Source organism: Crinia signifera, chromosome 3 (genome assembly GCF_055691185.1).
Source record: "Crinia signifera chromosome 3, ASM5569118v1, whole genome shotgun sequence".
Lineage (NCBI taxonomy): Eukaryota > Metazoa > Chordata > Amphibia > Anura > Myobatrachidae > Crinia > Crinia signifera.
In genome coordinates this window covers 72,905,841-72,928,574 of record NC_139219.1, presented here as the reverse complement: position 1 = coordinate 72,928,574, position 22,734 = coordinate 72,905,841, and the positions used below count along the sequence as shown (strand labels likewise).

The 22,734-nt window shown below is 42.7% G+C and overlaps 1 protein-coding gene and 1 long non-coding RNA gene across 4 annotated transcripts in view; one reads left to right on the top strand and one right to left on the bottom strand.

Annotated features, from left to right (window-relative positions):
• The window catches only part of ACOXL (acyl-CoA oxidase like), a 392,072-nt gene that overhangs the window by 136,285 nt on the left and 233,053 nt on the right, over positions 1-22,734 (top strand). The window lies entirely within an intron of this gene.
• LOC146063546 (uncharacterized) overlaps positions 1-22,734 on the bottom strand; it is an 80,122-nt gene that overhangs the window by 54,811 nt on the left and 2,577 nt on the right. The window lies entirely within an intron of this gene.

The window sequence follows — 22,734 nt, the reverse complement described above, 5'->3', positions numbered from 1 at the left end:
GGAAGGGTAGTGGGCTAGCGGGTGGACTGGAGACTAGGTAGCGGCAGGCAGGGAGCACGGAGCGCACGGCGCATAACAGAGTCCGGGTAGCGACGATTGGGAGAATAGAAAACATCCTATTCAAAAGACGGTGCGGCCGCTGATTGGCTGAGAGCTCAGCCAATCAGCAACCGCCCTGCCCGCCCAGTCTTTTGAATAGGATGTTTCCTATTCTCCCGCTCGCCGCTACCCAGACTCTGTTATGCGCCGTGCGCTCCGTGCTCCCTGCCTGCCGCTACCTAGTCCCCAGTCCACCAGCTAGCTCACTACCCCTCCTGCGGCTGGACCGCACCCCGCTCCCCGCCACCTCTCCTGCCGCTAGCTGACTACCCCCTCTGCATCACACGTGGACCGGACCCTGCTCTCCGGTCTCTGGTCCCCGCTCCCCCAGACGGACTCTCCAAGCTCCCCCCAGACCCTGCTCTCCCATAGCTCCCCCGGATTACATGTGATAAATCCATCCGATTTATCACATAGAAAAAATGGCACATCAAGTGGCAGATCATATCAGGAGCTGCCGGGGGAGCTCAGGGGAAGTCGGGGCCGACATTAGGCAGACTTGTCCTTAGGACAAGTCGGCGTAGTGTATGGGGGCCTTTAGACTCTCCTGTCCAAATGACGCTTCTGCTAGAAAATGTTCCAATTTATGGCTGGAAAGTCTGTTGTGATCGGTAATCACCTTGGTATGTGCAGCGTTATCAGCAGGCTAGATTGCATTGTTCCCCTGCTATCACAAAATTCGTCCCAGTCTGCAAGTCCGCAAATAGTCCAGTAATGTTCAAAGTATGTACACATCGTCTGGTCATTGGGCATAGATCAAAGCACTGTACTGAGGCATGTGGTTGTGTCATTGCGACATTTGTATTTCTGTAAGTTTTGTTTTATAATATTTACATCACTGTAAACCTCATTGTTAACATTAATACATTTAAAAGTAATTGTAATAATTAGACATATTGGGGGAATTTCCTAATATCTATTTCACATGGGATGTTGCTATGGGCAACCAATCAGAACCCGTCTATTATTTTCTAGAGGGTGCCCATAGCAACATCCCATGTGAAATAGAACTCCCATCTTAGGAAATTGCCCCCATTATGTCATGAGATGATTCAAACTTCTTTGCTTATTGTATTCCTCACTAATTGGTATTTCACATACAGTACCCACAGAAAGAGTATGGGGTAAATTTACAAAAATAGGCGTTCTGTTGAAGATGGGATATTGCTTATAGCAACCAATCAGATTCCTTCCTCTTATCTATTTAGCACCTTCTAGAAGACAGTAGATAGAATTTGATTAGTTGCTATGGGCAACATCTCCCCTTCAATAGAACTCCCATCTTAGTAAATGTACTATTATGCCTGTGTGTGTATGTAGATTTGATATGCGTACATTATACAACTCCTTGGTGTGTTGGAACCAGGGAGGGAAAGGTGTATGCTGCTAACAGAATATAGTTACATGTTCTTGAAATTGTGATCTGTGGCACATACTGTAACCATGGAGATGAATATGTGCCTGTCAGTAGCCACTAATTGTGTGCTGGTGAAAACACAGGCTGGTGTTAGTGATGATGCTTGCCAGTGCTAGCTATCCACTTCAGACATTGGGAATCCACCTCTAAAGCTTGTCGCTGTTTTTTTTTGGGGGGGGGGGTATTTATTATTTAAATCTTATACCAATTACACTTTTTGCTGTCAAACATATGTTAAGCTTTTTTTATTATAAATGACCAGTACTTGTATCTGAGTGTAAAGGTCCCCCCATACATTAGTCCTACTTGTCCTAAGGACATGCTTGACAGAATTCCCCTTGAGCTCCGCCTTGATTTCCCTGGGAGGGCTCACTTACGATGTGGCACTTAATGTGCTATTTTTACATGTGATAAATTGCATGTGACTCCCCGGAAGCTGTAGCAGCGGCGGGAGCAGGAGAATTAAAAAAAAAAAAACTGACAAAAGACTGGCCAGCCGCTGATTGGCTGCCGCTGATTGGCTGAGAGAGCTCTCTCAGCCAATCAGCGGCCGGCTGGGAGGGCTCACTTACGATGTGGCACTTAATGTGCTATTTTTACATGTGATAAATTGCATGTGACTCCCCGGAAGCTGTAGCAGTGGCGGGAGCAGGAGAATTAAAAAAAAAAAAACTGACAAAAGACTGGCCAGCCGCTGATTGGCTGCCGCTGATTGGCTGAGAGAGCTCTCTCAGCCAATCAGCGGCCGGCCTGTCTTTTGACAGGATTTTTACATTTTTCTGGTGCCCGCCCTGCCACTCAATGACTGCTGCCCGTCCTGCTAACCTGACCTCTGCCGCCCACTGCATCGGCTGGACCTCTGCTGGCCGATGTCTGCCTCACTGCCCGGAGCTCAGCAGCTGCCACCCGCCCTGCTGTCCGGACCTCAGCAGCTGATTGGTGCATCGCCGCTGGCACACACCTATAGATTTGGACCCAATACATCGTGGGTGCTAAAAAGCACCCGTGATGTGCCACTGATGGGTCCGATCTGATAAATCCTATGTGCAGAAAGTTCAATCTCTAGGGTTGGACTCGATGCACACGGGACCACGCATTGGGTCAGATGGGATGTCAAACATATGCGATTTGGTCGGATTTATCGGGCCGATCCGTCTGAATAGGGTCAAATCAGACCAAATCCCAGCAGTGTATGGGGGCCTTAAGTACATGTGACTAGATGTGGCACATATGACATTTTTGTTTCTTTTCAATTATAATAATTGTTTGTTGGTTTTTTAAACATACGCATCCAACTGCACATCAGCCCCAATGCGCTAAACCTAACTTCTCTGGAGATTTAATGTGGATTTATAAAGTGGTATTAGGTTTAACCAATTGGATGATAGTGCATGCTTTACAGGGCCTAACTGTCCTTTACTACAGTCCCCCTATCCTTGATTCTATAATTGGCTCAGAATTTAATGATGATGTTAATTAAATTAGTTTACTGGCAACATGGTTTGTGAATTCGTGACATCAAAAATTGGTATAGAAAATAATCTTGACTACAAAAGCAGAACAAAATGTCTGTTCAGCTCTGCTTTTCTGTTAGTACAGGAGCATTGACTGGCTGGAGGCAAATTGTTTTTTTGGCTTGATATATGCAGTGACAGCAAAGCTGCAGTAAATGTTCCACATTAAAAGGTAGAATATACCGCACTTTTTTTTTTAAAATACACCTACGTGTCAGGAAGTCTATCCCCAGTACGTGGGTGGAGGGGGCCTACAAGATGTCTTATCAGATAGTGATACTGGGGATACCAAGGTGGTTTTCTCACATGAAAGCTTAAGAGCGAGTGATAGAACAAAAATACATTATCTAAGTATCAGTCATACACAAAGTTTACAAGAAATGATTCATTTTCTTTGTAGGATGTTCATACCCCCCATAGTGCCTTCAATTTCTATATATTATTCTGATTGTAGGACACCCAGAGCTGCTCTTTAAAACCTTATATAATCTTCATTGCTTTAGTACAAAAGGATATACAGCTTTGTTTTAGGTTAACTTTTTTCTTTTAGATTGGAGAAAAAAATATGTTCTGGTAAATGAGACCTTTTCATTACAAAAACGAGTGTAAGTATAGGTACAAAAGAAGATGCATAGATAGCATACAGTGGGGCAGATGTATTAAGCCTGGTGAAGAGATAAACTGGAGATAAATTGGAAGGAGATAACGCACCAGCCAATCAGATCCCAACTGTCATATTTCAAACACAGCTGATTGGCTGGTGCATTAACTCTTCCAAGTTATCTCCACTTTATCTCCAGTTTATCTCTTCTCCAGGCTTAATACATCTGCCCCAGTATCAGAAGCAAAATGCATTAGCCTGCAACACTGCCTGTAGTGCCTGCATATAGGAGTCCTAATGGGGATATCCTATTGTCCCGAAGGCACTTTGGCTGCTAAAATAGGCGGATATCGCTATCAATGATCGATGGTCATTATCACGGGTTCCTATTAGTGTCCGGTTTTTGCGTTGTTGCAGGTCCCGACGTCTGATTATCGTAGATTCTGCTGAGGCACACGAAGCATAATCCCGGATAACAGCAGTTATCGAGGAAAAGTATGCCAGCATCGGGGCTTATAGGATAGCCCAGGCTGAACCTATAAGTGGCGGTGAATCACCGGCCACTCGTTTTACGACCACTTTATCATCTTTAAAATATAGTTAGTAGATCACGACCAACTTAACAAAAACAAACCTGTGATGACTTCTGGGGTCTCAGAAGCCCAGCTCTCGGTAGGCCAGTGAGCATTTTGTGTTTGCAAATAGTTGTGACTTGTGTCCATAGTCATAGCTGCATGGATCCCCTGTCATAGTCATAGCTGCATCGCTCGACCCGTTTAACCCATTCACACCACCAAGCAACACGGCAATGAACCGGTAAGAACTCTGCTTTTTTTACTGGTTCGTATTGCTGTGTTGCTACCCGTTTACGGGACACAATAACCCCTTTCACATTACAAAAAATCAAACCGGCTTGTACCCGGTAATTAGTTGCGATATGAAAGGGGGGTATTTGTGTATTAGCAGGGCGCCCATTACGTAGTTTGTGTAGTGGTGTATTGAGAATACCAATACACCACTATTCTAGCTACGTAAACTACATAACTTACGTAAACTACGTAACGGTATTTATATAGGGACTGTTATCTGTGGATTAACCAGGAATTTCAGGAGACACAATGCATTGGTGGGACGGCGGTCAGCTGACACTGGCTGCGGCTATCTTGGTACACCCGGCGGTGATTGAGCTTCACGTAGCTGTTGTTCTGGCTTTAGTTCTCCGGCGGTGGCCATCTTGGTACACCCGGCGGTGATTGTGCTTCATGTTGCTGTTATTCTGGCTTTAGTTTTCCGGCGGCCATATTGGTACACCTTTGAATTCATCCTCCGTTTTTCGTGTGTGTTTTTGTGTATTATCTTATTCTCCACAGTACATCCTTATTCTTAATAGTGCCTCCTTGTATGTTGTACATACAAGGAGGCACTATTAAGAATAAGGATGTACTGTGGAGAATAAGATAATACACAAAAACACACACGAAAAACGGAGGATGAATTCAAAGGTGTACCAATATGGCCGCCGGAAAACTAAAGCCAGAATAACAGCAACATGAAGCACAATCACCGCCGGGTGTACCAAGATGGCCACCGCCGGAGAACTAAAGCCAGAACAACAGCTACGTGAAGCTCAATCACCGCCGGGTGTACCAAGATGGCCGCCGGAGGATCAGATGCCGGGGAAGCCATTACATGAGACACAATTTCATCACTTCCGGCGGAAGCAATATGGCCGCTGACCGGAAGTTGATAAACGGAACGCTGCCCAGTAATATGTATAGACAATGGACCCTGTTATGCAGTCTATGGACACTGTTTATGTTATACACACCACAGGACTCTTACACACCAGATGGAAATATCCATTAGAAGAGGGGTATATAAACCCTTTTAACCACATAGTCAGTTATTGCCTTGAGAAAGATCAACCAATGATCGAAACGCGTAGGCACTGACTACCAGGAAGTGAGGACCCTTACCTTGTTGGAGGAGGGAGGTACAGTTGTACACGAACGGGGCCCCGTTTTTCCTGTATTTTCCATCTATACAGCCGCTGGACTCCCAGAAACCTCAAGATGAGTAACTCACTTTCCTTTTTTATCCATATTGTATAAGACACTAAAATAAAGTCATTCATTTATCTTCGCGATTGTGTCACCTGATGATTTGGGAACGAATACTGCATATATACCTTCTATGATACGCCAGATTCTCACGACATTATTGTGAGTAACCTGTAAGGGGGGATCCCCGAATTCATTTACTGGTTTTATGTCTGATGGTTCTCTCGTAGTCCATCAAAGAAACATCGTCTAAACAGTATTATACGAGGTCTGCTGCACCTCTGTTGTTTTTCTCCCCACATATTAGTCTCCCAATAAGAAGAGACTACGGAGGAGAACTACATAACAAACGAAAAATTAGGAGAGTATTAATAATTACCTATAGCGCTTTTATTACTGGTGTGGGAATCTTTCCTCTTTGCACTCATTTTTGGGGGGCCGGTGTAACTCCCCCTTTCCCATCACCTTAATTTAAGCTGCTTTCAAGCGCAAACGTTTGCTCACCCATCTTTCTACCTGACACTGGCTGCGCCCATACACTGGAGTTGGTGGGAATCACTGCAGGAAGCCGCCACAGCTGCCTGCATCGCTAGTATGCAAACACCAGTGTAGAAACAGGGAGGCAGTGGTAGACATTGGGAGACTACATGTGTGTTGGAAAAGTCTCACTTCAAGGAAAGACCACTACTACTTTTGGGAAGTGCTATTGATGTAAACTATTTGGACTTCTTGTGGGTCCATCATTATCATGAATATAAGTCGTGTTTATGTATTTTTGTATTCATTCACTCCTGATGCAGTCTGTGTAAGAAAATTGCATTGGGTAAAGGGACAGGTTTCTACCAGCACTGTAGGACGATAGCCACTGCCAGGAGCATACATCTGTATTAGGGAACGACATATATCTTATCCCCAGTATGGAGAAAATGTCCTCCTTATAAGAAAATTTATATTATTTTTAAAAAAGCTTTAAAATAAAATGAAAGAATTTTTATATATTTGACAGTTGGATATTTGCCATTCTTGGATGTCTTTTTTTTTTTTTGGTGTGAAGATCTACCTACCTTGTGTAATTGATGTTCAGTGAAGGGGCTTTTCTCCACAGTTAGTTGATTGTGCAAATGATTGCGGTGATGTTCAGTTGGCAGTACAGATAATGGAGGACCCATCTGTATGTCCTCTCTGCATTTCATTGAATTTACTTTTTTTTTTTTTTACTGTTTAAGGACATACCACTTTCCAGATCATTATATACAATTGGTTTACTTTAAGTGAAAGGTGAACAGTTTAAACTTGGATGAGTTTACCGATACATACTGTATTTGTTTAATTCCTTTACTGATAGAGATCCAAGAGAAGCCAAACAATATAATATTATTTATTGTATCTCACGTAAGCTTCTGCATATTTGATATATTTGTATAATTGTAGCGCAGAACCTGGGAATTTGGTGTATGAATTTGTGTATATTTGCCTCCTTCCACTTGATGATATTGCACCATTTCTCCAAGTTATATCATGTAAACTCTGGGCCACTGCTGCCCTCTCGTAGGTACACCACTGTAATTTGGTATTATGTTTTTTAAAGAAATAGAGAAACAATAATGAACTGAATATTCCATATAACTGTTATCTTCCCTTTTTATTGTTTCAGTGTGACTCTCATGTATAGATGCTGAGAAATAGTGTTTTCCCCAGAAAAAATATCTATTCTTAGAATTTTGCAAGACATCCTGCCATTTACTTTGTGTATACCAGTGTTTTCCAATTTCAGTTTTGTTACTGTACATCTTCAATAGTCATGTCCAGTCAGCTATTTTCATTACACTTTTTTAGAACTTTGTTTACCATTGTAACACTTAGCTGCTGCTTCTTATTAATACCCCTTTCACATTAATACCCCTTTCACACGCGCATAAATTCCCGGTTTGGGTCCGGGAACACCCCGTTACTAGCGATGGTGTGAAAGGTTCCCGGGACAAATTCCCGGGCTAATTTGCCGGCAATCCAACCCTGCTAGGTAGCAGGATTGCTCCTGGATCCTTCCCGGACTACTGGCTGGTGTGAAAAGCTTTATGTCTAGCCCAGGGGTTCCCAAACTTTTTTTAATCACGGCACCCTAGAGCATCAAAATGTTTTCAAGGCACCTCTAGGTCAAATGTTTCTTCTTGAGAAATTCAGGAAAAAATATAAAAGTAAGTACACTGTGTTTATATGTCACAGTTATGTGGTGAGGGGCAGGATTTGCTTCTGTTTGCCCACATATGTTATGATTGGCAGCCACTATCACTGCTTTTGCCTGTTACATTGCACATAACTAATATGAATTGATCCTGGTCCACCAACCCAAGGCACCCCTGTAAGTGTCCTGAGGCACCCCTGGGTGCCTAGGCACACAGTTTGGGAACTACTGGTCTAGCCTTTAATTGTTGCCAAGTGTCTGAGAAATGATCAAAGGCACTTGATACTCTTGCTAATAAATGTATTAGTATCAGTTACACTGTTGTAGATCTTTCTAAGAGTATGTTTTTTTGTGTGGCCAGGACCATTCACAGTCACTTTTATTTTAATATACGGTCATCATACTTTGTTCACACCTGCCAATAAAATTGGGATAATTAGAGAACGGTTTAGCTGTTTTATTACAGACAGAGAAATATATTCTGTTATTTTTTAAACAGACAGTTTATCTTATATGGTATTTAGCAATCCCCTTCAGCAATAATGCATTATTATTAACTTGCGCTGTCTGTATTATTAAATCTGTGCATTTCACACTTGTATAGCCCGTCACTCTTAGGTGCCAAGCAAATTTAAACAGACTATCTCCTGTTATGATAGTAGTAAGGGTCAGGCTATTGACGAGCCGGCTTTTAAGCCTGAATGCACTTGTATAGTCTCCCTTCTATATTACAAAATGATTCTCAATCACTTGTGGAGCGGGCTGCTGCGGGCTATGAGCCGGCTGCTGATGCCGGACTCTCCCTGCACTGTCCGTCCGATCTCTAGTATCCAATTTCAATTACATATGCTATTGTAACACTGCGCTATGACATGATCTATGCATCAATTTAACAAGAGCAATATGACACACGAGCAGCGGTCTGTATCACGCCAACGACCGTTTCACCAAATGGCTTTCTCAAGGCATCAAGACACGATGTGCACACAATCTGCATACAATCCATTTTACAATCCATTGGTATGATTGGGTGCAGTGTCTTTCTGATGTATGGCCACCTTTTGTAAGATAATATTACTCTACAAAATGTATACTTATCTTCCATTACAAAAATGCACTAGGTGAGCCAAATCATCAAGAAGAATATAACTTAGCAAAAAGAAAATTTAGGACTGCTTTTTTCAAGCCATAGTTCATTAAAATATAAGCCAATCCGCACTAATTATTGTTTACAATTCAGTCGCTCACTGGGAGGTTCCTAGAGCTATTACCCAGGGAGCTGTTATCATTTCAATGGCGGTGGAGGAGTGAAGATTTGGGCATTGATAACTGCATTTAAGTGCTTACCTTGACGTACTAAACATTTTTGAATGTAATAGAATGTGGGCAAGATGGGCTAGTGGCAAGTAAGACAACATAGCTGAGAATAGATTATGATTTGAAAGAAACATTGCCAGCTGCAAAAAAGGGAAACTGTATGTAACAGAGCAGCCAAATACAAGCGCATTCATAGTTTACTCGGAGAATAGAAAACTGCCTATTTGCGAATTACAGTCCAGTTAGTTGTACCCCTTTCAGACATACTAGAAAATCCCCGGTTTATTCACATGAACATGCATCAACCTAGCATATTCCTAAGCACCTGCAATCGACCCAGGTCAATAAAATCCTGGGATCGAACCCGGGCGTGAATCCCAGGTAGTATGTCTGAAAGGGGAATAAACAATGTCTTTGAATGCCACTTATAACTTTTCTGTGGCTTTAATCCTTCCTCATAGTTGTTTTGTTATGCATATACATTTTTTTTTCCGCATATTAGAAAAATTTATTACAGTTTCCTTATACATTTATATATTATTTATTAACAGTTTCTTATATAACGCACACATATTCCTCAGCGCTTTACAGAGAATATTTGAACAATCACATCAGTCCCTGCCCCAGTGGAGCTTACAATCTATATTCCCTACCACATGCACACGCACACACATTCATTTTAGGGTTAATTTTGTTGGGAGCCAATTAGCCTACCTGTATATTTTTGGATTGTGGGGTGAAACCGGAGTGCCCAGAGGAAGCCTGCGCAGGTACGGGGAGAATATACAAACTCTGCACAGTTAGGGCCATGGTGGGGATCGAACCCATGACCTCAGTGCTGTGAGGCAGTAATGCTAACCATTACACCATCCGTACTTCCCAAAATACATGCATGCATTACAAAGTATATATACAAAACCAAAATAAGATATCAGGTATCACTATATGGCATGGGGGGGTCTGGTTATACATTTCCAATCAATCAATATTTCATAATCCCAAATTAAACTCAACATTATTGGTATTATTTAGTATTCACCCAAAAAGGATCGGTGGATCTTGTGCATTCATACGTGTTCCGTACCAAAGTGTGTTATAAAATATACATTTTCTATAACAGTAAAAGGTTATGTGAAAATGTATGCATATCATACATAACCCTTATACCTAATGAAATGATCAGATGCGGAGTCAGCTGCTTTCAAGATTCTATCCAGTTAATGAGATTATCTATTAAATAGATGATGCTGCACCTGTGCAGGTCCTGCAGAGTTTGACAAATTACAAGTATTTTATAGACCGGCACTTGTGAAATGTAATAGAAAAAACATATGTTACTATAAGCGATTCTGTTTGTTATATCACATACATTGCACCTGTTGCACATCTGTTCAGATGTTAAATGAGATTGGATTTTCTCTGTAAACTTCAAGGTCATGTTGAGTACACGCTTTGAAACTTTGGTTTATTTTGTCAATTTACTTCATGTTTGGTAGTTTAAATGCATACTACCACCCAGTCTTGCAGCCATTTTGAAACGGACAAAAAGTTCAATGGTTTTTGAGTGGAATTAATGCAGCTTTATCTTAATCTATAGAGTCAGTGCAATCACTGTGCATATAGAGCAGTTGTAATTAAATTAGCCCTCATTACTCCCAACGGGTCATGTTATGACAGGGCTGGGCAACACCGGCCCTCCAGATGTTGATGAAATACACATCCCAGGATGCTTTGCATTAGTTTTGCTATGTGGCCATGCTGAAACTGATGCAAGGCATGCTGGGATGTGTAGTTCATCAACATCTGGAGGGCCGGTGTTGCCCAGCCCTGTGTTATGAGGATTTAATTCTGCAGAAGCGGGTAAGATAATCAATGATCCAGCCAAATAGATTAACTTCCTTGTGTTTGTTAAAAAGAAATCCACAAAACATGGCCTGGTGAAGATAATTGAGAACTGGAGACAAGAACCACTGCTCTATGGAAATTGTTATACATTTTACAATGACAGAAGAGTTCTTTAATAATATTTTATTAGAATTTTATAATATCACAAACAATTATTAAAATACATATAAGTCCAAATGGCTAAATACCTTGTCATACAAGTCATCACATGCAGCTTTTTATAGTGAGAAACATACAAGTTTTGTATCAAAGCTTAAATTAACAATAATGGTTTTGTGCCTATGTAATAGATATAATCTAATCCCTGTTTATCTGTCTAAAAACATATTTATAATCCCATACTGCATTAAATTAATTCACAATATTGATGCTCAGTAGAGCACTATTTTAACCCCTTCCTGACGCAGCATGTTTTTGCCTTCCTGACAGAGCCCTTTTTTTCAAATCTGACATGTATCACTTAAGTGGGGATAACTTTTTTTTGCTTTTACTTATCCCAGTGATTTTGAGATTGTTTTCTCGTGACACATTGTACTTCAAGTTAGTGGTAAATTTGGGTCGATACAGTCTGTGTTTTTTTGTGAAAAATACCAAAATGTCATAAAAAAATGGAAAATTTAGCAATTTGCAAAATGTTAAATTTTCTGCTTGTGAGACAAATAATCATACCACTCAAAATAGTAATAACTAACATAGACCATATGTCTACTTTATGTTTCCATCATTATTTCAGCCTCCTTTTAATTTTTTTGGACACTAGGAGGCTTAAAATATGAATAGCAAATTCTCAAATTTTCAAGAAAATTTCAAACACTGATTTTTTTAGGGACCAGTTCAGTTCTGATGTGACTTTGAGGGACTTGTATGTGAGACACCCCCATAAATGATGCCATTTCAAAAACTGCACCCCTCACAGTATTCAAAACAGCATTTTGGAAGTTTGTTAACCCTTTAGGTGTTTCACAGGAATTAAAACAAAGTGTAGGTGAAATTTCAAAATTTCATTTTTTTTGCAGATTTGCAATTTTAATACATTTTTCTAAGGAACACAGTAGATTTTACTAGAGAAATGTGACTAAAAATTGATTCCCCCAATTCTTTTGTTTTCATAAATATCCTATATGTGGCCCTAGTGTGCACGTTGACCAAACCACAGGCTTCATAATAGAAGGAGCACCGACTTGATTTTGGAGCCTCCTTTTTATGAGATTATTTTTTAGGCACCATGTAGGTTTCTAGGCACCATAAGATGCTAAAAGTTAGGAACCCCCCCACAAGTGACCCCATTTTGCAAACTACACCCCTCAGGGAATTCATCTAGGGGTATAGTGTACATTTCAAACCCCCAGGGGTTTCACCAATTTTGATACAACTGGGCTGTGCAAATGAAAAATTAAATTTTTTACACAAAAATGCAGTTCTGGCTCCAAATTTTTCATTTTCACAAGGAATGAAGGAGACAAAGCACCCCAAAATCTGTGCCCCAATTTCTCCCGAGTACGGCAATGCCTCACATGTGACCAAAAAATACCATTTGGGTGCATGGCAGGACTCAGAAGGGAAGGAGTGATTTTTGGATTTTGCAGCTCAGATTCTGGTGGAATGTTGGTGGGTGCTATGTCGCATTAGCAAGACCCCCGAAGCACCAATACAGTGGAACCCCCCCACAAGTGACCCCATTTTGCAAACTACACCCCTCAGGGAAATCATCTAGGGGTATAGTGTACATTTCAAACCCCCAGGGGTTTCACCAATTTTGATACAACTGGGCTGTGCAAATGAAAAATTACATTTTTTACACAAAAATGCAGTTCTGGCTCCAAATTTTTCATTTTCACAAGGAATGAAGGAGACAAAGCACCCCAAAATCTGTGCCCCAATTTCTCCCGAGTACGGCAATGCCTCACATGTGATCAAAAAATACCATTTGGGTGCATGGCTGGACTCAGAAGGGAAGGAGTGATTTTTGGATTTTGCAGCTCAGATTCTGGTGGAATGTTGGTGGGTGCTATGTCGCATTAGCAAGACCCCCGAAGCACCAATACAGTGGAACCCCCCCACAAGTGACCCCATTTTGCAAACTACACCCCTCAGGGAATTCATCTAGGGGTATAGTGTACATTTCAAACTCCCAGGGGTTTCACCAATTTTGATACAACTGGGCTGTGCAAATGAAAAATTACATTTTTTACACAAAAATGCAGTTCTGGCTCCAAATTTTTCATTTTCACAAGGAATGAAGGAGACAAAGCACCCCAAAATCTGTGCCCCAATTTCTCCCGAGTACGGCAATGCCTCACATGTGACCAAAAAATACCATTTGGGTGCATGGCAGGACTCAGAAGGGAAGGAGTGATTTTTGGATTTTGCAGCTCAGATTCTGGTGGAATGTTGGTGGGTGCTATGTCGCATTAGCAAGACCCCCGAAGCACCAATACAGTGGAACCCCTCCACAAGTGACCCCATTTTGCAAACTACACCCCTCAGGGAATTCATCTAGGGGTATAGTGTACATTTCAAACCCCCAGGGGTTTCACCAATTTTGATACAACTGGGCTGTGCAAATGAAAAATTACATTTTTTACACAAAAATGCAGTTCTGGCTCCAAATTTTTCATTTTCACAAGGAATGAAGGAGACAAAGCACCCCAAAATCTGTGCCCCAATTTCTCCCGAGTACGGCAATGCCTCACATGTGACCAAAAAATACCATTTGGGTGCATGGCAGGACTCAGAAGGGAAGGAGTGATTTTTGGATTTTGCAGCTCAGATTCTGGTGGAATGTTGGTGGGTGCTATGTCGCATTAGCAAGACCCCCGAAGCACCAATACAGTGGAACCCCCCCACAAGTGACCCCATTTTGCAAACTACACCCCTCAGGGAAATCATCTAGGGGTATAGTGTACATTTCAAACCCCCAGGGGTTTCACCAATTTTGATACAACTGGGCTGTGCAAATGAAAAATTAAATTTTTTACACAAAAATGCAGTTCTGGCTCCAAATTTTTCATTTTCACAAGGAATGAAGCAGACAAAGCACCCCAAAATCTGTGCCCCAATTTCTCCAGAGTACGGCAATGCCTCACATGTGACCAAAAAATACCATTTGGGTGCATGGCAGGACTCAGAAGGGAAGGAGTGATTTTTGGATTTTGCAGCTCAGATTCTGGTGGAATGTTGGTGGGTGCTATGTCGCATTAGCAAGACCCCCGAAGCACCAATACAGTGGAACCCCGCCACAAGTGACCCCATTTTGCAAACTACACCCCTCAGGGAATTCATCTAGGGGTATAGTGTACATTTCAAACCCCCAGGGGTTTCACCAATTTTGATACAACTGGGCTGTGCAAATGAAAAATTACATTTTTTTACACAAAAATGCAGTTCTGGCTCCAAATTTTTCATTTTCACAAGGAATGAAGGAGACAAAGCACCCCAAAATCTGTGCCCCAATTTCTCCCGAGTACGACAATGCCTCATGTGTGACCAAAAAATGGCAGGACTCAGAAGGGAAGGAGTGATATTTGGATTTTGCAGCTCAGATTCTGGTGGAATGTTGGTGGGTGCTATGTCGCATTAGCAAGACCCCCGAAGCACCAATACAGTGGAACCCCCCCACAAGTGACCCCATTTTGCAAACTACACCCCTCAGGGAAATCATCTAGGGGTATAGTGTACATTTCAAACCCCCAGGGGTTTCACCAATTTTGATACAACTGGGCTGTGCAAATGAAAAATTAAAATTTTTACACAAAAATGCAGTTCTGGCTCCAAATTTTTCATTTTCACAAGGAATGAAGGAGACAAAGCACCCCAAAATCTGTGCCCCAATTTCTCCAGAGTACGGCAATGCCTCACATGTGACCAAAAAATACCATTTGGGCGCATGGCAGGACTCAGAAGGGAAGGAGTGATTTTTGGATTTTGCAGCTCAGATTCTGGTGGAATGTTGGTGGGTGCTATGTCGCATTAGCAAGACCCCCGAAGCACCAATACAGTGGAACCCCCCCACAAGTGACCCCATTTTGCAAACTACACCCCTCAGGGAATTCATCTAGGGGTATAGTGTACATTTCAAACCCCCAGGGGTTTCACCAATTTTGATACAACTGGGCTGTGCAAATGAAAAATTACATTTTTTTACACAAAAATGCAGTTCTGGCTCCAAATTTTTCATTTTCACAAGGAATGAAGGAGACAAAGCACCCCAAAATCTGTGCCCCAATTTCTCCCGAGTACGGCAATGCCTCACATGTGACCAAAAAATACCATTTGGGTGCATGGCAGGACTCAGAAGGGAAGGAGTGATTTTTGGATTTTGCAGCTCAGATTCTGGTGGAATGTTGGTGGGTGCTATGTCGCATTAGCAAGACCCCCGAAGCACCAATACAGTGGAACCCCCCCCCCACAAGTGACCCCATTTTGCAAACTACACCCCTCAGGGAAATCATCTAGGGGTATAGTGTACATTTCAAACCCCCAGGGGTTTCACCAATTTTGATACAACTGGGCTGTGCAAATGAAAAATTAAATTTTTTACACAAAAATGCAGTTCTGGCTCCAAATTTTTCATTTTCACAAGGAATGAAGGAGACAAAGCACCCCAAAATCTGTGCCCCAATTTCTCCAGAGTACGGCAATGCCTCACATGTGACCAAAAAATACCATTTGGGTGCATGGCAGGACTCAGAAGGGAAGGAGTGATTTTTGGATTTTGCAGCTCAGATTCTGGTGGAATGTTGGTGGGTGCTATGTCGCATTAGCAAGACCCCCGAAGCACCAATACAGTGGAACCCCCCCACAAGTGACCCCATTTTGCAAACTACACCCCTCAGGGAATTCATCTAGGGGTATAGTGTACATTTCAAACCCCCAGGGGTTTCACCAATTTTGATACAACTGGGCTGTGCAAATGAAAAATTACATTTTTTTACACAAAAATGCAGTTCTGGCTCCAAATTTTTTATTTTCACAAGGAATGAAGGAGACAAAGCACCCCAAAATCTGTGCCCCAATTTCTCCCGAGTACGGCAATGCCTCACATGTGACCAAAAAATACCATTTGGGTGCATGGCAGGACTCAGAAGGGAAGGAGTGATTTTTGGATTTTGCAGCTCAGATTCTGGTGGAATGTTGGTGGGTGCTATGTCGCATTAGCAAGACCCCCGAAGCACCAATACAGTGGAACCCCCCCCACAAGTGACCCCATTTTGCAAACTACACCCCTCAGGGAAATCATCTAGGGGTATAGTGTACATTTCAAACCCCCAGGGGTTTCACCAATTTTGATACAACTGGGCTGTGCAAATGAAAAATTAAATTTTTTACACAAAAATGCAGTTCTGGCTCCAAATTTTTCATTTTCGCAAGGAATGAAGGAGACAAAGCACCCCAAAATCTGTGCCTCAATTTATCCCGAGTATGGCAATGCCTCATATGTGACCAAAAAATACCAGTTGGGTGCATGGCAGGACTCAGAAGGGAAGGAGTGATTTTTGGATTTTGCAGCTCAGATTCTGGTGGAATGAATGGTGGGTGCTATGTGGCATTAGCAAGACCTCCGAAGCACGGTGAAATGATGAACCTAATAATCCATAGATGTGTGGTATATTTTAAAACACTCCTTTATACATAGGCCGGGTTTGTCGGGGCAAGTTTCACAGTGGAAAATAGTATCCTTTCTTATTCCCTTTTTATAGCAAACTTTGCACCTTTTTTGTGTCCTGCCCTTTCTTGCAGTGGAGGGGATTTCGTTAGGAAAATGCTGCCCTGGTACAATACGGGGGCCAGTACTAGAAGTACTGGGGCCCTCTGCCTGCTGGTTCCCAAATATTAGGCCCTTTATGACTTCCTCTTGAAAGTGCATAAATGTCCCCCTCTGGCTGGTAGAACGGAATAGCACGTAAGCGTTATACAGTGCCATCTGGATGATATACACGGCCAGCTTCTTGTACCAGATTTTTGTTTTCCGCAGGGGACCACAGCATTCTCCAAAAAAAAAACAATTTAAAAAAACTGCAGAAAAAAAATATCAACCCTGTGCCAAAAATGCTGTTCAGTGATGTACGTCACTGATCAGCGGCCACAGGACACCCACAAAAGCAACGTGGGTGTAATAAACCACAGCACTCTCCAAAAAAAAAAAACAATTTAAAAAAACTGCAGAAAAAAAATTATATCAACCCTGTGCCAAAAATGCTGTTCAGTGATGTACGTCACTGATCAGCGGCCACAGGACACCCACAAAAGCAACGTGGGTGTAATAAACCACAGCACTCTCCAAAAACAAAAACAATTTAAAAAAACTGCAGAAAAAAAAATGATATCAACCCTGTGCCAAAAATGCTTTTCAGTGATGTACGTCACTGATCAGCGGCCACAGGACACCCACAAAAGCAACGTGGGTGTAAAAACAAAACCCCACTGCACTCTCCAAAAAAAAAAAAAAAACTGCAGATCAGTGATGCAGTGATGCAACACTGATTAGCAGTGAGGGGCAGCAGGCACACACGGGTGCAACCTGACAGGGTATATATATAAAAAAAAAAAAACCTGGACCCCCAAAAAATTGCTGATCAGTTAATTAATTTAAACTGATCAGCACAAAAGGGGGGGCAGCAGTCAGTTGCACAGGCAGCACAACCTTTGGTGCAACTGACAGGTGTATATATATATATAAAAAAAAAAAAAGTTGCTGATCAGCACAGATATACTGATCAGCACAAAAGGGGTGCAGCAGACACAAAATATAGCACTCTCTATCACTCTCTGTCACTATCTGTCACTATCTCTCACGATCTGTGACTCTATGACACTGCAGCAGCAGGACACAGGAAGTCACAAGATCCAGGAAGCATCCAGCTGCTGGCAGCACGCTACCAGCGGTGATCAGCGGTGATCAGGTAAGTATCAGGCAAGGTTCAGGTATGTATAGCACGACAGAGTGGCCGGTGACCGCTCTGCACGCAATTCCAGACCGGAATGGCGTCTGCAGCGCAGTCACCGTTAGTTTAAATGACGCGCCTTGGCTGTGATTGGTCCGTCGGTCCGACGGACCAATCACAGCCTTGGGGGCAGGTGGGGTGAGGTGGGGTGAGGTGTGGTCATCACCGGTGACCCCCTAATGCCCCCTCACACCCGGCGGTGATTGACACCTGTGTTACCGAGCGTCATATTCGCCGGTAACACAGGAAAACGCTGCGATTGGCTGTTCACATTGAACAGCCAATCACAGCGATCGCCGACGGGGGGGAGGCATCGCCGCCCCCCCTGGGCATGCAGGGACATTTCTGCTGTCAGGGACAGCAGACATGTTTAAACTGTCACCGCGTCTATAGACGCGGTGACAGTTTAAAGTCATGACGTATATATACGTCATGTGTCGGGAAGTACATCCCGGCCATGACGTATATATACGTCAAATGTCGGGAAGGGGTTAATGAGGCCCAATGAGACAGACCTTTTTAGCTTGGTGTGAAACGGGCATGGATTATATTGGGAAAGCTTAAACCATCTGAAAGGCTTTACTAAAATTCCTGTTAAGAAGGTTCCGTTTTATAGTATACTAGTTACCAGGGAATCAAAATAATGGAATAATATAATCGTAATGTCAGCATCTGTGGCTTCCAAATGGAGCAACAATTGATTTACTTCATCGGGAGCCATCTAGTGGCTGTCGGTGTGCACAACGCTTGAATTCCCCCATAGAGGTGAGGAGCAGCATTAGCCTTGTATTATATAGGATTACTAGAATACTTATCACTCTACTCATTATTTAAAAAAAAATAAAAAATCATTGTATGGTTGTTGAATAGGCGTCAGTGATGAATGAGCTGTTTGTTTGTGTCCTGTTTTTTAATTCCTGAATGATAACATAAGGATTTAGAATTGGGAGGCATATATTTTTATGGCAAATGATTCACATCCAATATTGCTCATTAACATTCCTGTAGTTATGGGAATGGACACAGGGGCCTATTCAGGATCGCTCGCAGCAATCCGAATTCGACCCAGCCCCGATGGTTGGGTTTGTGCATGCGCATCTCTGGACATGTGCAAACCCCGGATCCAAACGGCTTCAGCAAGTTACACACTCGCCGGGCCGTTCGTTGTGGGGAGGACCGGGGCTGGAGCAGGGGAACACCCTGCATTTATGGGTGCTCCGCTGGGAACGCTGGCGGGTCAATGCCTGCGGCTGGCGTCTTGTCTCTTGTGTGGACACAGACGGAAATAAAAGTCAGTTTAGACCCTTGATGGCTAACCTTGACACTCCAGATGTTGTTGAACTACACATCCCAGCATGCTTTGCTTCAGTTTTGCTATTTGGCTATGCTAAATCTGATGCAGAGCATGCTGGGATGTGTAGTTCAACAACAGCTGCAGTGTCAAGGTTAGCGACGTTTCAGCGCTTGTTAGGCCCATAACGTCTTAACTATCAGCAACATATGTATTCTTATTGTCAGAATTTTATCTATTTGCCCACATTTAAGTTTAGAACTTGTGTCAGTCTGACAGAGATTTTCTGGTGAACATCAACCAACATTCTTACATCTTCAAAAACCCTGCAGGTATATTACATGATCATCAATTTCCTTTTTCAGCTACACAATGGTGGTTTTGTCATCATGTCACCTGTTTTTGTAATCCTTCCCCTGACTCATTTATATCTTCCTGTCAGGAAGAAGCAATGGCCACAAGTGCGTCAGAAATATACTGGGAAGAGGTTTATTTCAGATAATACAGAGACTATAAGAACCGACAGACACGGTTAACTAAAAACAGAGTACGCAACACCTATTCATAAAGTAGATTTCTCGCCATTCATTTGTGTTACAGTAACTCAGCTATTCTTAGAAACAACTGCATTATACTATAATGAATGTGAAAGTGATGCCATCGTTAAGTGAACTAGTAACCTACACATGTCTGCAGCCAGACCCCTGCCATTATACTGGGAACACTGCAGGGTCAAAGCTATGCGCCATAGGGGATGATACCACTTAACGGGAGGTTCCGTCCACAGATTTCTAGAACGATCTCCCTGCATGCTTATCACGTGAGGTACAGATGGGGTTGATGTATGTTTCTTTTAATAGTGGGACGGGAGATGTCGTTCTTTAGACGCAGACTGTGTTCAACAGTCCCCTTACACTGAAGTATATGGGGTAAATGTATTTTCCTCTACTGCATCTTTAAAAGTGATAATCTGATTGGTTGATATGGGCAACATCACCTCTTTTCAGTTTTAGAATCTTTAATAAATATACCCGCATTAGCAGAAGTGTAAGTTCATCCCAATTGCCCAGAAGCAAGTTGGACTTTAGTGCCCCCCCCCCCCCAGCCATGCTGTGCGAGAATGGCCGGTGGGTCAGACTCGCTAACATTCCGAATAAGCGTTCACTGGTGCATCCCATCTCCAAGTCCAAAAGCAGCTACAGGTGCACCTTTGCTGGCTGTAGCACAGGTCCAGTGGTACCAGGCAGGGGCCATCCTGTCCTCCATGGCAGGTGTTAGCAGGATAGAGCCAATTAACTATGCGGGTGTGCCACAGAGCTCCATAGGAAGAGCAGCAGTCATATATGTGCATCTGTACAATGCAGGTGCCCCTTCGGGGCTTGGAGCCCGGAGGCTGCCACCTCCATTATCACTGGGAGTTACGCCACTGCCCATGACTGCTATTGTGACACTATAAAAACATGTGTATAGGTCATCGGCTTCTACAAAATACTATTAAGTAATCTAAAACTACATAGGCAGAAAGCAAAGCCCCTGATCATTACTTTTAATCTTAAGGTCTTAAAACTTAACACAAACGAGTATCATTTTTGAACTTTTTAGAATAATTTGGTTGGATATTACTGAATACTATTTATCTTACTTATTTCCTTTTTTGTATATACAAAACGCACTTCTTACCCTTTTCTTTGTTTAGCAGTTGATGTGTGCAAATGTTATGTGGTGCCGCATTGGCAGTTCTACACTTTGAAATGCAACCCAGCCATGTCAGCTATGACACAATATAAAGGTTACCCCATTGATGTCAGCACAGCTGTGCTACTCTGCGCTGGCTGTAGGGAAATGTTAAGATGAAAGATTACTGTTCAGCAGAAGAAGAGCAGACGCTGCTCACAGACTCCAGTAAAGGAAGTCATTGCTCTGTGCGGAGGATTCATCTCTATTCTTGTCACAAACCTGTTTACAGAAGTTTTGCGGTGTGTTATTTTTCTCTTTTCTTGTTGTTTAGTTACAGTCATTTTTCAGCCGTGACATTTTCCTTTTTATATGTCAGATGGGACATTCCTAGTGCATGCCTCACTTCTCTATCCGTGTTCTCTCCCAGAGACACCACTAGCCCTTCCTGTTCCAGTCCTATTGTCCTCAAATATATTCGCTCTTATTGCCACTTCTTTCAAACTGCATCCTCCATCTTGTAACTGTTGCAAATCTCAGTCTTCCTCTCCTCAGCATACTCCATGCTGTAAAGTTCTGCGCTGAATATACATATGAGGACCTGCGCAGAGTTGAATAAAACACACGTCCAGTTATACCCCGTTCTCACTGCAGGCAAATTCCAGGGTCTATCATGTCGACCCGGGAATCTGCCTTTTAACACGGTTTTTATGCAGTGGGAAAGGGTCACATACCCGGATCTCATACACAGGTAAAACCCTTCTTTTCCGGGTATGCAGATACGGGTTGACCCGTTCACACTGCAGAAAACCCAGTGTTAAAAGGCAAATTACCGGGTAGAACTTCTTCACCCGGGAATTTGCCTTCCAGTGAGAACGGGGGTCCGTCCCTGCAGTCCTGCTGGGGAAAAGCTGTGTATTTCTCACTGGCAGTGAGAACACGGCATTAGATGCTTCACTTTACATGCCTGGAAAAAAAATGTGTTTATGTGCTTGTATTGAAGAGCTGTACGCACTTTTTCTGTCAGGCCGCTCCTGTCTGTATGCTTAACTGATTTCCATCATCATCAGGTATATTCAGGCACATGCACAATGCTGCATAGAACGCAGTTGAGCCAATACACCCACACTGAGCTCTGCCTGCGTGGGACTGCTCAGTTAGGTGCCCTTGGTTGAAAGGTGAGAAGCATTGTGGGTTATTCAGACCTGATAGCTGTTGTGGGAATTTGCGAGCCGATTGATTTATGGAAGGACTGTGCATGAGCACGGATCGTAGCACACATGTGCCAGGCCAAACATCTGCCATTTTCTAGGGAGAGTCAGGAAAAATGCAGGTGTGCCCAGGCAGGGGCGTAACTAGAAATTTTGCTCCCCCCAGCCAAAAAAAATCTGGCGCCCCCCCCCCCCCCTCCAATTTTTTGGAACCTATAGCATTCCAAAAAGGGTGTGTGGCAATGCTTATTAGACAATATGCCACACATTGTAATGTCTATTACATATTATACCACACAACATAATGACCCTTACACATTATTCTCCTTACCATAAAGCCCATTACACATTATGCCACATATTGTAATGTCCATAACACATTATGCCCATTGCACATTATACCACACACCTTAAAGTCAATTACACATTATGTCACACACCGTAATGTCCATTACAGAATATACCAAACACCGTAATGTCCATTACACATTATGCACACACGGTGAAACCCGATATATA